We start from the raw sequence: 17,921 nt of genomic DNA, 5'->3' as shown, positions 1-17,921 counted from the left end.
GCTTATACACAGACACCGCTGTCACCTGGCTTCAGTGGGAGGGCCCCTCTGAGTACGCAGCCCTGGCAAACGGCTCCCAGGTGCCACTGGGAGCTGCCGCTGAATGCAATAGAAAAATCCAACAAAGGGTACGAGGCCGCAGCAGCAAAAACTGAGTCTTCCTCCTCCACAGCTACCGGCTGCCAGACACCACAGTTGTGCCTTTTCAGTGAGCAGGCCTCCTGAACCCTACGACGCTGACAGGCATCTCCTGGGTGACTCTGAAAGCCCCCACGGGGCACATGTGAATTCAACCAAGAGAGCAAGGCAGCAAAAATTGGGACTTCCCCTCCCTGGTTGCTTGCCCCAAGACACTGCAGCTGCTCCTTTCCAGCACACAGACATACTGAGCCTCCTGCCTCTATAGGCGGCTCCTGGGTGCCTCCTTGAGCCCCTGCTGAGCGAGCTCATATCCAAACAAAGGCACACAGCCCCTGCAGTAGAAATACAATCTTCTCCTTTACTGGCTGCCTAACCATAAACACTGCAGTTGTGTGGTTTCAGCATGTAGACCTACTGAGGCTGCTGCCCCAGCAGGTGACTCTGTGAGCCACCATTAGGTGCACTTGTATCCAACCAAGGGAACAAGGCCTTGGCAGCAAAAACTCAGACTTCCCCCTCCTTGGCTGCCGGCCTCCAATCACTGCAGTTGCACTGATCCAGCATGCAAGACCCCTGAGCCCATTCCCCTGCTAGGCGGCCCCTGTGTGCTTCTCTGAGCCACTGCAAGGCATAACCCCAGCTGCTGGCATCCAGTCTCCAACATACAGCTCATTGGCGCCTCTGTAAGCAGCCACTGGGTTCATGTATCCAACCAAGAGTGCACATCCCCTGAAGCAGAAACTGGGACTTCTCCCTCCACAGGTCCAGTGGCACACCACAATCGCTCTGATCTAGCGTGTGGGCCCCATTAGCACACACCCCTTGAATACTGCTCCGGGGACTCTCTGTGAGCTGCCACTGGGTATGTGTATCTCAAACCAAAGGTACACAGCTCCCTCAGCAGGATCCAAGACAGTACCCTCCCAGCTACCTACGTCTGGACAGCTTGATGAGATACTGAGGGCTTGCTTCCCTGGACAAGGTTGCATTGTTTCAGCCATAGTCGCCGAGATTCCCACATCCCCAGCTCCTGGATCCTGAACCTGACTCAATCTCAGAGTACAAGACACCCACCCCCACTGTCATTGGCTCTGGGACCCTTGTAGTGAGATTTAAAGTGATGCTAATCCAGCAAGAGTCAAAGTCACAGTACCTGAGCCGCAGGCACCAAGACTCCTTCCTCTCAGGTCATGGACTCTGTGAACCCACAGTGAGCACATACCAGTGAGACCTCAGACAACCTTTTCCACAAGAACTGGAACCATGATCACATCAAAAGCAGCTTACACAATGAAGCCAGGGGTCATCACATTGCCAATCCGTGACAAGACTTCATCCACAAATAAGAAACTAACATTCAAGATCCAAATACATTAATGGAATCCAAATAGCTCAAGTAGGGAGCTCAGCTAGATCACCAAGCTCAGGAGACCTGAGAGACTGCACCTATAGCACCCCGCCCAAAGTACCTAGGTAGCAAAGCAGTTAGGTCTAGGATGCAGAAACAATTAAAACTTTACAGCAAAGCATGGGGAGGGGAAACAAAAAACAAAAAAATAAATAAATAAATAAAAACAATCCTCAAATGAAAGAAACAGAGGAATCACCAGAAAGGGAATTATTCAATAAATGAAATCAAAGCAAGTAACATGTCAGAGAAATAATTGAGATTAATGGTTATAAGGATGCTCAAATGGCTGGATAAGAAATATACACAACTCAATGAGAATTATAAGAAACTGAATGGGAATGTTGTCAACATAAAGAAGAACTGAGGAAATGAATAATGACATAGCTGCAATAAAGAACACAATGGAAGGCTTAAACAATAGAATAGAAGAAGCTGATGACTGTATCAACAAATTAGAAGACAAGGTAGGAAAAATCACACAAACACAGCAGCAACTGGAAAGAAAATTTGAAAAGCAGGAGGAGAACCTAAGGGAGCTTTAGGACAACATGAAATGAAACAATATCTGCATAATAGGGGTATCAGAAGGAGAGGAAGTGGAGCAAAGAATAAAAAACCTGTTAGAAAAAAATAATGACAGGAAACTTCCTTGATGTTTGGTGAGAAAAAAATTCACACAAGTCCACGAAGCACATAGAATCCCAAACAATGCCAGAACCGGTTTGGCTCAGTGAATAGAGTGTCAGCCTATGGACTGGAAGGTCCCAGGCTCGATTCTGATCAAGAGCATTTACCTTGGTTGTGGGCACATCCCCGGTGGAGTCTGTGCAGGAGGCAGCTGGTCGATGTGTCTCTCTCATCAATGTTTCTAGCTCTCTATCCCTCTCCCTTCCTCTCTGTAAAGAATCAATAAAATAAATTTAAAAAAAAAGATGAACCCCAAAAGACCAATACCAAGACACCTCATAATTCAATTGGCAAACATTAACGACAAAGTTAGAATCTTAAAGGCTGCAGAGAGAGACAGAAAGATACCTACAAGGGATATCCCATTAGAATATCAACTGATTTCTCAACAGAAACACACCAGGCCAGAAGTGAATGAAATAAAATATATGAAGTGATGCAAAGCAAGGGACTGAATCCCAGAATAATCTACTCAGCAAGGTTATCATTCAAAATTAAAGGTGGAATCAGCAGCTTCACAGACAAAAAAAGACTAAGAGAGTTTATTACCATCAAGCCAGCAATGCAAGAAATGCTAAAGGGACTGGTACAAAAAAAAAAAGAAACAGAAAGACAATGAGACACACAAACATAAAGAATAAAAATGTCTACAAACAAGTACTTATCAATAAGAACATTAGATGTAAATGCATTAAATGCTGCAATCAAAAGACACAGCGTAGCTGAATGGACAAGAAAATATGACCCATATATTTGCTGTCTGCAAGACACCCACCTAAGAACAAAATATTCACACAGACTGACAGTGAAGGAATGGATATTTTTTTTCCAGGCAAATGGAAATGAGAAAAAAGCTTAGGTTGCAATACTTATATCTGACAAAATAGAACTCAAGTTAAAGGCAATAACAAGAGATAAGGAGGTCAACTTCATAATACTAAAGGGATCAATTCAACAAAAGGATATAACTCTGGTAAACATGTATGCACCCAATACAGGAGCACCCAAATACATAAAACAACTTTTGGAATATATCAAGAGAGAGATCAACAGCAATACAATCATAGTGGGGGACTTTAATACCCCATTGACACAACTGGATAAATCCTCTAAACAAAAAGTCAGCAAAGAAACAGAAAGCCTAAATGACTCAGCAGATCAGATGGACTTAATTAACATCTTTAGAACATTTCATCCCAAAGCTATAGAATATACATTTTTTCCCCCAAGTGAATCCTGGGCATTTTCAAAGATAGACCACATATTAGGACACAGGCAAAATCTCTTCAAATTCATGAAGTTATAAATTATTACAAGCATCTTCTCATATCACAATGGCAAAAAAATAAAAAAATAAACTACAATAAAAACAATGAAAAAATCAAACACTTGAGTCTAAATAGCATGCTATTAAACAATGATTGGGTTAGAAAAGATATCAAAGAAGAAATAAAAAGCACCCTGGAAACAAATGAGAATGAAAACACAACAATCAAAAATCTATGGGACACAATAAAAGCATTCCTAAGAGGGAAGTTTATAGCTCTACAGGCCTACCTCAAAAAAAGAAGAAAAGATGGTAATGACTTATCTAACCTTGCAACTTAAAGATTTAGAAAGAGAGCAACAAGAAAAGCCCACAGAAGCCAGAAGGAAGGGAATAACAAATATAAGAGCAGAAATAAATGACATAGAGACCAAAAAAGACAAATAAACAAACAAAAACCAATTCAAAAGGTCAATGAAACCAAGAGCTGGTTTTTTGAAAGGATAAATGAAGTTGATGAACCTCTAGTCAAGCTCACCAAGAATCAAAGAGAGAGACCCAAAAATGCAAAATCTGAAATTAAAGGACAACTGACCCCATAAATATACAAAAGATTGTAAAAAAAAAAAAATACTAAGAACAATTCTATACCAACAAACTGCACAACCTCTATGAAATGGATATATTCCTAGAAAAATACAACCTTCCAAAACTCAATCAGGAAGAATTAAAAAACCTGAATAGGCCAATAACTATTGAACAAATTGAAACAGTAATCAAAATGCTTCCAGCAAACAAAAGTCCTAGATGGGATGGATTCACAGGGGAGTTTTCCTAAACATTCAAAGAAAAACTAAAACCAATCCGTCTCTGACTATTTGAAAAAATTCAAGAGGAACGCACACTTCCAGGTTCTTTCTATGAAGTTAGCATTGTCCTAATCCTAAAACCAGATAAAGAAACTACAAAGAGAATTACAGGCTAATATCCCTGATGAATATAGATGCTAAAATCCTCAACAAAATTCTAGCAAACTGGCTCCAGCATTACATTAGAAAGATCATACACTGTGAAAAGTGGATTTTATTTTAGGGATGCAAGGACAGTACAATAACTAGAAATCAATAAATGTGATACATCATATAAACAAATTGAGAGACAAAAATCACATAATCATATCAATTGATGCAGAAAAGACATTTGACAAAGTCCAACACCCTTTTCTGATAAAAACATTCACCAAAGTGGGAATAGAGGGATCATACTTCTACATAATAAAAGCCTTATAAGACAAACCTATAGTCAACATTATACTTAATGTGCAAAAACTAAAACCACTTTCCCTAAGAACAGGAACAAGACAGGTTCCTGTCACCACTCCTGTTCGACATAATACTGGAAGTGATAGCCACAGCAATCAGACAAGAAGAGGAGATAAAAGGCATCCAAATTGGAAAAGAAGAAGTAAAAGTGTCCTTATTTGCAGATGACATGATACTAGTATATATAGAAAACCTTAAAGATTCCATCAAAAATTATTAGACTTAATAAATGAATTTGGCAATGTAGCAGGATACAAAATTAATGCCAAGAAATCTATGACATTTTTATACACCAATAGTGAACTTACAGAAAGATAGATTAGGAGCTCCAGTGGCACAATCGGTTAGCGCGTGGTACTTATACAGAAAGATAGATTAAAAAACCAATCCCTTTACCATTGCACAAAACAAAAATTAAGATACCTAGGAATAAACTTAACTAAGGAGGTAAAAAAAAATCTCTACTCAGAAAACTGCAGGACACTGAAAAAAGAGATAGAGGAAGATATAAACAGATGATAGAACATACTGTGTTAATGGATTGGTAGAATCCATACTACTCAAATATCCATACTACCCAAAACAATCTATAGATTCAATGCACTCCTCATTAAAATACTAATGGAATATTTCACAGACCTAGAACAAATGCTCTAAAAATTTATCTGGAATAAAAAAAAGGCCCCAGATAGCTGCAGCAATCCTGAGAAAGAAGAACAATGTAGGAAGGATATTAGTACCAAGCTGTATTACAAAGCCACTGTCCTCAAAACTGCCTAGTACTGGCACAAGAAACACATAGAGACCAATAGGATAGAATAGAGAAGCCAGAAATTGACCTTAACCATTATGTTCAATTAATATTTGGCAAAGGAAACAAGAGCATACAATGGAGTGAAGACAATCTCGTTAGAAAATGGTGTTGGAAAAATTGGAGAGATATATGCAAAAGAATGAAACCAGACAACCAACTTACACCATACACAAAAAATAAACTCAGAATGGATAAAGGTAAGACAGGGAAATCATAAAAATCTTATAGGAATCCACAGGCAGCAAAACCTCAGATATATGCCAAAGCAATATCTTCGCCGATACAGCTCTTAGAGCCGAGATTGGCAAACTGAGGCTCACAAGCCACATGCAGCTCTTTGGCGCCTTAAGTGTGGCTCTTCCACAAAATGCCACAGCCTGGGTGAGTCTATTTTGAAGAAGTTTAAGTTTTAAAAATTTGGCTCTCAAAAGGAATTTCAATTATTGTACTGTTGATATTTGGCTCTGTTGACTAATCAGTTTGCAGACCACTGTCCTAGGGCACTACAGAGAAATAAACAAGTGGGACTACATCAAAATAAAAAGCCTCTGCAAAGCAAAAGAAACCATCAACAAAACAACAAGAAATCCCACAGCATGGGAAAATATATTTGCCAATGTTATTTTCTATAAGGGTTTAATCTCCATTTACAGGGAACTTATACAACTTAACAAAAGGAAGATAAATAACTTTATCAAAAAAATGGGCAATGGACCTAAATAGATACTTTGTGAAAGAGGGCATAAGGAAGGCCAAGAGACATATGAAAACATGCTCAAAGTCACTAATCATCTGAAAGATGCAAATCAAAACAACAATGAGGTACCATGTCACACCTGTCAGTGGCAATCATCAACAAATCAACAAAGGACAAGTGCTGGCCAGGATGCAGAGAAAAAGGAACTCTTTTGCACTGCTGGTGGGAATGCAGACTGGTGCATCTACTGTGGAGAATAGTATGGAGTTTCCTGAAAAGAACTAAAAATGGAACTCCCATTTGACCCAGTGTTCCCAGTTCTAGGAATATATCTCGCCTCAGTCCCCCAGTCCCCTTAGAAATTGACCCTAACCACTATGCTCAATTAATATTTGGCAAAGGAAACAAGAGCATACAATGGAGTGAAGACAGTCAGTAAATGGTGTTGGAAAAATTGGAGAGATATATAAAAAATGAAACACCATTCAGAAAGGATATATTCACCCCTATGTTCATAGCAGCACAATTTATCATAGCTAAGCTTTGGAAACAGCCTAAGTGCACATTAGCAGATGAGTGGTTTAAAAAAACTGTGGTACATCTACACAATGGAATTCTATGCTGCTGTAAAAAAGAAGGATCTCCTACCATTTGCAACAGCATGGATGGACCTGAAGAACATTATGCTAAGTGAAATGAGCCATTCAGAGAGAGATAAATATCACATGATCTCACTCATTTGTGGACTATAATGAACAACATAAAATGATGAACAAAAACTGGTCCAGAGGCAGAGAAGCATCTATCAGATGCTCAAACCTCAGAAAGAAGGTAGGGGAGGGTGGGAGTAAGGGTGAGAGATGAACCAAAGGACTTGTATGAATGCATATAAACCTAACTAATGGACACAGACACCAGGGGTGAGGGCATGAGCGGGGGTATGCAATGGGGGGGGGGATAATGACCAATATATAATACCTTAAGCAATTAAAACAATATGAAAAAAGTGCTGAAAGTCAGCACCCTTGTCTTGTTCCTTATCTAAGAGGAAATATTTCCAACCTATCACTATCAAGTATAATATTTACCTGTGGGCCTCAATTAAATTGAGGTATGTTCCTTCTATTTCCATCTTGTTGACATTTTTTATCAGAAATGAATGTTGAAATTAACATATCTATTGAAGTGATCATAGAGTTTTTGTCTTTCATTCTATTAATGTTATACTAGAGGCCTGGTGCATGAAATTTGTGCATGAGGAGGGGGTGTGCCTCAGCCCAGCCTGAACCCTCTCCAACCTGGGATCCCTCAGGGGATGTCCAACTGCAGAATCAGGCCTAAACCAGTTGTCTGACATACCTCTCACAATCCGGGTCTGCTGTCTCCTAACCACTCATCTGCCTGACTGCCTGATTGCCCCTAACAACTCTGCCTGCCAACCTGATAGCCTCTAACTACTCCCCTGCCTGCCTGATTGATGCCTAACTGTTCCCCTGCTGGCCTGATCATTCCCAACTGCTCTCTCCTGCTGTCTCAATTACCCCCAACTGCCTTCCCCTGCTGGGCTGAGGGACTGGGAAACTGAGCCTGAATGAGGTTAGATGCTACAGGGACTGGGTGAGATGTGGCTGAGGGGACTGGGAGACTCTGGCTGGATGAGGTAGGGCTGAGGGGACTGGGAGACTGAGGCAGGACGAATTGAGATTGAGGGGACTGGGGAACTCTGTCTGGATGAGGAGGTTGGGAGGTGGGGGGAACCATGTTGTGTTGGTGTGCAGGTAGCAAGGGAAGGAGGAGGTGGGGATTGCCGGCCAGGTCTAGGGACCCTACCTGTGCACTAATTCATGCACCAAGCCTATAGTATATATATAAAAGCCTAAGTGACCATCTGACCAGTCAACTGTCCGTCCAATAGCTATGACATGCAATGACCACCAGGGGGCAGATGCTCAATATAGGAGCTGTCCAGCAACAGCAACTTTGCAGAGTATCCTCTTGCACTCCGAGACCCCTCGGGGGATGTCAGATTGCCAGTTTGGGCCCAATCCCCACAGGCCAGGTAGAGGGACCCCACCTGCCAGAGGGACACTGCTCAGTCCACAAACACCCTTGGTGCCCTGGAGCCACCCCACGTGCAAGGGACCACAGGAGGTTGGCTCCAGGGCATGTCTGGCTCCACTTGCCCAGCCTTGCCCTACTAGCCATCTTCTAATTAATTTCCTTTCAATGTGCATGAATCCATGCATTGGACCTCTAGTATAATAACAATTGAGTACTTTTCTTGTAATCCAGATCTACTAATGAGAATAATGCATCTGTGTTAGTTGGAGGGTATTTAGTTTAACTGTGGCTGAATGTTAGTGTTCCCAATCATCAAAACCAATTTCAAGTGTTTATCTATTAATGTTCATCTGTAAATATCAAAATTGTGCCAATTGCAAAAAAGGATATTGAGAGATATTTACAAAAAGTTCTGACATATATTTAGATAATAAATGTGTGAAGACAGATATATCCAGTTACATACTATCATAAGAATCATAAATTATCACTTCCCTTCTCAATTTCATACTGGAGGAAATAATGATATTTTTTCTGAAAGACCCTTATGGAACCCTTCTAACTGTGGTCACAAGTTTATAAGCAATATATGAAACTGAAGAAACTTATTTTCTTTCTCTTATTTATTTTTATTTTTTGTATATTCAGCGACCCCTTTAGATTCTTAGAGCAAGAGCCAGGTAAAATGTAGGCATGAAAATGATGAATTTGATGTTTTCTAATATGTTTTATTGTGGTCCATTTGAGGCCTTTCAGTATACTTCTGAAGGAAACACACACACACACACACATACACACACACACACCTCCTTTGGGCACCCCAAGGTTACTGAGATACTGAGCATGTACTCTGAATAGGCCACATAGGAAAGTTTTGGAGTCACAGATGGTTAGTGGAGCTTAAAGAAGTTTTACAATATTTTAACAAACCAAAATTAAACTCGTCAAAATGCAAAGGAGATTATTTTTATTTCAACTTCCTCTTCCTCTGAATTGATCACTAACTTTACTCTCAGGGTGTGTATATGCTAATTTTCTTCTCATTCAAAACTTAAATTCTATTTATGTTGATACATGAAGGATTTTGTTCATTTATTCCTCATTTATAAATGGTTACTTTATACAAGGCACTGCGTACCTCCTAGGAATGAATTAGATAGGATTCTTACCTTCAAGGAACTCACAGATCACAACTTAAAATGTTACCCAAGTTAGGTGGTCTTTATTTAATTGGAATCAAAGTTTTCATTTGGAGAGCTGGACTGCCAACTTTTGGCATTTTGGGAACTAAGGAGAAACATTTTAATGACACAAAAATCACTGCTGCATGGCTTAACTGCTCTTAAAAAGAGGTCCATATCCTGCTAATACTCCAGACCAGGGAAATCACATAATTATTTATAAAATAGACTGATAATTTTTAAGCTTTACCAAGTACAATTGATATAAAAGGGAAGTATCCTTAATCTGATTAAATTGCATATCCTTTGAAGTAAAAAACTGTATTTTTATACACTATTGAATAGCCAGCACATACCAAAGTGCTTAGGCTTAGAAAATTTTGACTCTAGAAGTGACTTAATAAGAGAGAGCAAAATAACTCTATAGGTCAGTTCATGTCATGGGTGTCCCTCACACAAAAGTGCTTGAAAGTGCTCATGGAACACCTAGAGAGCCATCTGATAGGATCTTCCCTCTCTTCTTTTTAAGATAGATTAAAGGAGCCTTTCACAAAGAAATTAAAAGAGGCTTATGCAGCTGGCATGTAACCAAAAATGGCTGTCTTTGGTTCACATACCAGTGTGAGCTTTCCTATGTAGCTTATTAATAAATTAGCCAGCATATGATTGATTACTCTATGCAAAATTGTATGTTTAATATTATATAAAGCATGGAAAAACCAAAGTATTCTCATGCAAGAAGCAGTATAATTTAGTGGAAAGAACAGAAGTTTTAGATGGAAATGATTTGAAATCTTGGCTAAGCTACCAGAGTTGTATAACCTTGAAAAAAGTATTTCAGGAAGTTTTTTAAGCCTCATATTCTTCATCAGTAAAATGGGGATACTAATATTCATATGAGGTTGCTCTAAGATTACATGAGATAGTGTATGCACTTTGATTTTTCAATGTAGAACTAGATTTTTAGTTATTTCAAGGACCCTGTGATTTGCATCTCCATATTAATCCACCACCCAGAATTTATTGTATATTGTAGATATTCAATAAATATTTATAAAATTATTTAACAAATTAAATATATTTGTACAGAAACAGATTTATCTTAGCTAGTTTTCCAAGAAACAACAGTAAAGCAAATTAACAACTTTTGCATTTTAAGAGGACCTACCACCCAGGTAATAATTAAATAAATCCTCATTCTAAAATAAATTATTTAAAACCTAGATTAATATTTTGTACACATATATGAAAGCTTTAGCATTCCATGAAAAACTATAGCTTAGTTTTAAAAAATAATTTTAAAGTTATTTAAAAAGAAAAGAAAAACTTGTGTCGGAGACAATGCAATAAGTTTGAAAAACAACTACACGTGTCTTGAAAGCTCATCAAAAACTGAAGACTGTGAAAACAGGATGCTCACAGTTCAGTTTCACAGAATATGTTAGAGAGATTAGAATAGATTAGCTTGTTCTGGTCTAGTTAAAACACCATGAAAGATAGCTCAACTGCTTCTAATCAAACATTTCAATGAGTATAATACGTTTTTCAATGTAACAAATTTATCCGCACAGTAATTTTCATTATTTAATGGTGCCAAGAACAAGTAAATGTTTTTTAAAGGAGGTTACAAGTCTACCTCTCTCACTGCCGCTTCTCAATAGGTGAACAATACTGGAACTTGTTTGCCTGTTTTACAGAAATAAGTTGTTTTTCATTCACAAAATTGTGAAAGAAAGAAGCAGGGTGGGTTCAGATAAAGATATATTAAAGGGAAGAATCATGCAAATTAGAGAAAAGATGATCATCTTACTATGTCAATTTATATATCCCCAATTTATTTATATGGACAAATTAACTTTTGATTATTAGGTAAACTGTCTTTTAGTTTTTTCCACTTCTTCCTTCCTTGTCCAAAAGTCTAAAAAGTTGTGGAGGAACAAAAATCCCAATATGTTAAAAAAAATTTGTTGAGAACAAGGGTCATGACTTATTCATCACTGTACCACTGAGCACAGTGCATTGTAAGTACTAGTTGCTTAATAAATACATGTTGAATAGATGAACATTGCTCTATTTCTTTTTATGATAACATCATTGACAGAGGCTCAAATTATAACCATTGATCTCCCCATCTCTTTCAGTTCCCCAATCAGTTGGACACAAAATACAGTTGTTTCCTCTTTTGTGACATTTCTCAAGTCCATTCCTTCCTATAGTAACCTCCAATCTGATCTGCCACAGTTTACAGGGACACAGTGAAGTAGTCTTCCATCTTATTCCTTTGTGGTATTTTAACACACGCCTTACCAAATCTTGTTTACTCACACCAAGCAGGTTATAGGAGTTCAGGAAATTTTTCTTCTCAGAACACCGGTAACAATTATCCTGTGTAACTGATATGGAATTACTGCTCTATCATGTGCTATGAGGCTTTTTAAAAAACATGTAATTCTCATCACTCATTTCCCTTCCAGTTTAAACTAAATTTCTGGGTACTAAATCTGTGTCTAGTTTAACTGTTATTTCAATTTATTTAACTCTTGGAATGAATCCAAATCAGTTTACTTATGTCTATGTATATACCATATATCATCTATTCATCTGTCTCTTACACATTTCCCCAAAATAAACTTGAAGGCAGTTTAATAGAAATATTCTAAATGTGACAGTTAAAATAAACATTAACAATAAAAACTCATTAATAGTTTTACCACAATTTTTAAAATATGTATTATTTAAAGTATTACAAATAGTAGTACATATATATTTTAAGAGTTTTATGAGTGTATTGAAATCCATCCTTTGAATCAAGATTAAGATCTCCTGATTTACATGAAGAAAAAAAGAAAATTGTAATTGATGAAGGGGACAAGAAATTTAAAACACTAAATTCAGTTCTAAATGCCCTAGAAATTAAGGTGGGAGCAAGGTAAACCTAGTTGGCTACTTAGTCTCATTGTCAGAAGATACTACAAAAGGATTATCACATCTGCTCTTTATATTAAAGTAGCTGATCTCCTGAATACATCGTTTTGATGGAACAAGTCAGCCTTTTCCTTTCCAATAACATAACTCAATTCTTTGTACTGAGTTTTTATTCTCAATTACAATTTTTAATTGCTCATGGCCTGTTCAGGACACTTCTCAACTTTAAATCTTTATCAACTCATGCTTGGATTATTAAAATTATCCTGACTGGTTTCCTTTTATTAAAATTATTTTAATGAAATCATTAAAATCCCCTATTTGTATATTAGTTTCAGAAGATTATTAGAAAGAATTTGAATAGGGCCATCTTTATCCTATCTGGTTCTTCTAAAAATTAGGAAAAAGGTATCTCTTTCAGTCTAATATAGTTCTATGGTTGAAAGGCTTGCTCTGTGAATTAGAAAACTATACATCATCCACCAGGTAAAGCATGACTGCTCTTAGGAGCACTACTTGGCTTAGATTTCAGCTTCCATGCACAACATGGATAGTAAATCTTTTGTACTGTATGACAATATGCAGCAGCCCTGGGTTTGTTTCATTACTCTTCTATGCTAAATTTTATTGATCTTTCATGGCTTGTAACCATATTATGATAATTTGGTTTTTATTGCATATAAACAGGTCAAAATAATGCAGAAAAGAAAATTTGCAAAGCAAAAGATGGTTCCGGAGAACCACTTAAAAATTTTCACCCTAAAATTATAGCTACATCAATAGCAAAACTAACATTTTGGTGGGAAATTTATCAGACCTGTTCCAAAAATATCTCATCCAGTGATTTTTAAAGCTTTGTCATGCATTTAATCATGTCCTCAGACAAAAGTTTGTTGAATGGCTATTAGTGAATCTGTCTAATTGGGACCAATTAATAGTAAGGTCATGAAATCCTGAAAGTTTTTTTTGGAATCCTTACCATTTCTTTCTGAGTAATTTTCCATTTTTAAAAATTTTATCACCCTTACAACCTTTTCCAATATTACTCAAACAACACAGTCCCAATATTGTGTTAGTAATTAAATGTAATAAAATTAGCACTTTCAAAGACAAGTATATGGAGGGAGCAAAACTTAACCCAACATAATGTTTCAAAAAATTTTTAGCCATCTTTTTGGGAGACATTATAAAGCATAGTCTTTCTGGTAACTTTAAATTATTCCATTTTGATGATTCCATAGGTTTTCACTGATTTTTCAAGACAAATCCTATTATTACCACCCTATAACACTTGAAACGCACAATAATATAAAGCATATCAATATGGTCTATACACTTCAATATGTCTTGGAAACATTTATTTCATATTAGAGGCCTGGTGCACGAAATTCACCCATGGGGGAGGGTAGGTGTCCCTTAGCCCAGCCTGCACCCTCTTCAATCTGGGACATCCCTCTCACAATCCAGGACTTCTGATTCCTAACTGCTCACCTGCCTGCTAGCCTGATTACCCCTAACCACTCCCCTGTCAGCCTGATTGAAGCCTAACTGCTCCCCTGTCAGCCTATTTGCCCCTAACTGCCATCCCAGGCAGGCCTGGTCACCCCTAACTGTCCTCCACTGCAGGCCCAGTCACGCCCAACTTCCCTCCTCTGCAGGCCTGGACCCTCCCAACTGCCCTCCCCTGCTGGCCATCTTGTGGAGGCCATCTTGTGTCCACATGGAGGCAGCCATCTTGTGTGTTGGAGTGACAGTTAATTTGCATATTCCTCTTTTATTAGATAGGATAGCCAGCTTAAGTATTATATTTTACTCACATGCATGCATACATACATATACACAAAAATAAAAGAAATAAGAAGAAAGATGATGATAGAGTAAGGTAGCTATGGATATATTGATAGTAGGAATATCAGTGCATTTTTTCAATCACTATATTTTATTGTTTGAATAAATCTTTATTGTTCAGATTATTACAGGTGTTCCTCTTTTTTATTCCCCCTATAGCTCCCCTCCACCTGATTCCCCACCCCACCCCATGCCCTTACCCCTGCCATTGTCTTCATCTATAGGTGCAAGATTTTTGTCCAATCTCTTCCCGCACCCCTCAGACCCCATTCCTCCTGAGAATTGTCAGTCCACTCCCTTTCTATGTCCCTGATTCTATTATATTCATCAGTCCATCTGTTCATCAGATTTTTTATTCACTTTATTTTTAGATTCACTTGTTGGTAGGTATGTATTTGTTGTCATTATGTTGTTCATATTTTTTATCTTTACCTTTTTCTTCTTCCTCTTCTTAAAGAACACCCTTCATAATTTCATATAATCCTGGTTTGGTGGTGATTAACCCCAAAAGCTTTTTCTTGTCTTTGAAGCTCTTTATTTGACCTTCAATTCTGAATGATATCTTTGCTGGGTAGAGTAATCTTGGTTGTAGGTTTCTGCTGTTCATCACTTTGAATATTTCTTGCCATTCCCTTCTGATATGCATAGTTTCTGTTGAAAAATCAGCTGACAGTCGTATGGGTACTCCCTTGTAGGTAACTAACTGTTTTTCTCTTGCTGCTTTCAATATTCTCTCTGTCTTTTGCCCTTGGCATTTTAATTATGATGTGTCTTGGTGTGGTCCTCTTTGGATTCCTCTTGTTTGGGTTTCTGTGCACTTCCTGGACTTGTAAGTCTATTTCTTTCACCAGGTGGGGTAAGTTTTCTGTCATTATTTCTTCTAATAGGTTTTCAATATTTTGCTCTCTCTTTTCTTCTGGAACCCCAATAATTCTGATGTTGGTATGCTTAAAGTTATCCTAGAGGCTCAAAATATCTTCATATTTTTTTTATTCTTTTTGTTTTACTGGTTGGGTGTTTTTTGTTTCCTTATATTTCAGATCTTTGGCTTGACTCTTGGGGTCCTTTGATTTACAGTTGAATTTCTGTATATTCTTTATTTCAGACAGTGTATGCTTAATTTCTGACTAGTCCGTTTCCATTTTTTTTTTTTTTTTGCAATTCTAATTAAGGTCATTGAAGGTCTCACTAAGCTCCTTGGAGGTCTAATCAAGTTTCTCAATGGTTTTTAGAAGATTCTTGAGTAACCTTATAAATGTGGTTTTGAACTCTCTATCGCCCAGTAGTTTGCTTTCCTTTATATCATTCGTGACATATTTGTCTCTGCATTTTGTTGCTTCCCTGTGTTGATGGAGTGTTTTTCTGTGGTAGGTGACCTATAGAACCCAGTGGTTCAGCCTCTTCTATTACCTAAGATGAACACTCTTGGTGTGCCCCTTTGTGGACTGAGTGCAAAGTCTTGGTGTAGTTAAGCCTTGATTGCTGTTGGAATTGACCTCCAGGCCAATTGGCTGTGAGGACCCGTGGGGTCTATAATGGAAGAACTGCTGTGCTGGAGACACACTTATGGGGCAGGACTTGCTTCAATGGGGCTTTGGTGCTCACTGAGTTTGCCTCTTGAATGTGTCAGTTATGGATGTGAGGTGTTGAAATATGGTGTCATTTCACACTGACCACTAGGTACACTGGTTCCCGGATCTCAAATGGGGTGCAGGTCATTTACTGTCTGAGGCCACCCAGTAGGAACTACAGTGAGAACTACAGTTTTCTCTTTTTTTCTTGGGGTTGGGAAGTTTTGGGGCTATATGACCAGAGCTGCAGTTTGTTAGGTTAAGCTGAGATAGTGCAGCCCACTTATATGCAAAAGCCTCTGTGAGGTGCCTGGGTGGGTTTGTGGATAGTGCAGGGTGGAGTCTCAGGGAGTCACTAGGCTAGGGCATGGCAAACAGCTATGGCTGCCCGTCAGCCCTCTTTGAATCTCTGCATTTCCAAGTCCCTGAGTCCCACGTCTCAGTGCAGTAAACAATGATTGCTGTGTGCACCTCTTCAAGAAAGCCATTCTCACTTTCCGACCGGATGGAAGACAGTCCAGCTTCTCCCCATAGGAGTTTGGGTCTCCAGTGTCTCCCCAGAAACTGGAGTTCAGAGTACTTGGGAGCTTTTCTCCCTTCAGGTTGAAAAAAGCAGTGCACCCAGTCACCTGCCACCAGTCTAATCCACGCGCCTCAGTACCTCAGCTTTTCAGCGCTTGTACATGGCTCAATGCTCTTTTCTTTTTCCTTCTAGTTGTAGAACTTCCACTAAGCCAGCTTTTCTGTGGTTCTGGGTGATAGACATTTTGTCTTTATGTTGTAGTTTTGAAATTGTTGTGTGAGGCAGCAGTTTAGATGTTTACCTATGCTACCATCTTGGTTTCCTCAATCACTATATTTTAAAGAATCAAAGTAAAGACACATGACATTCCATGTAATTAGGTAGAAATAACAGCCATTGCATCCATGGGGCCTATTGGTGAAGTAGAGCATCTTCTGTAACTTTAACATGCTATACAATAACCTCCTGATACACTTCAGGTTAATATAAACGAATTCCCTCAGAAAGTAAAGCTCTGATTTACTTGCAGATGAGATGATGCTGTACATAGTGAACTGTAAACATGTGACCAAGAAACTAGTAGAACTGATAAATGAATTCAGTAAAATAACAGGAAATAAAATAAATATTCAGAAATCAGTTGCATTTTTATAAACATTAATGAACTATCAGAAAGGGAAACTCAGACGACAATCCCACATACAATTGCATCAAAATAAAACAAAAACATAGGAATACATTTAAGTAAGGATGTAAAACACTTGCACTAGGAAAATGATAAGACTGAAGAAAAAAATCTGAAGGACATACAAATAAATTGAAGCATATATTGTAATCATTAATTGAAATGATTAAGGTCAACAACGTTTACACACTACCAAAAACAATCTACAGATTAAATGTGATTCCCACCAAGATATCAATGGCGTATTTCAAACAACTAGAACAAATATTCCAAGAATGTATTTAGAATCACAGAAGACTTTGAATAGCCACAGAAATATTGAGAAAAAAGAACAGAAGGTTGGAGGTATCACACTACCTGATAACAAATTATACTACAAGGCCATTGTAATAAAAACAGGCTAGTACTGGCAAAAGAACAGGCATATAGGTAAATGGAATGAAACAGAGAGCCTAAAAATAAACCTATGCCTTTATATTCAATTAATAATATTATACAAAGGAGTAGCAAACATACAATGTAATAAAAACAGTCTATTCAATAAATGGTGTTGGGAAATTGGGCATATATGTGCAAAAAATAAAACTAGACAACTTTCTGATACCACACACAAGAAAACACTAAAAAATGGGTTAAAGACTTAAATGTAAGACTCAAAATCATAAAATTCTAGATGAAAGCATAAGCAGTAAAATCTCAGACATTTCTCATAGTGATATTTTTTCTGATGTATCTCCTCGGACAAGGGAAACAAAAGAAACAATAAACAAGTATTCTGTAGCAAATAA

This window comes from Pipistrellus kuhlii, unplaced genomic scaffold (genome assembly GCF_014108245.1).
Source record: "Pipistrellus kuhlii isolate mPipKuh1 unplaced genomic scaffold, mPipKuh1.p scaffold_m20_p_16, whole genome shotgun sequence".
Lineage (NCBI taxonomy): Eukaryota > Metazoa > Chordata > Mammalia > Chiroptera > Vespertilionidae > Pipistrellus > Pipistrellus kuhlii.
This window is presented reverse-complemented; position numbering follows the sequence as displayed.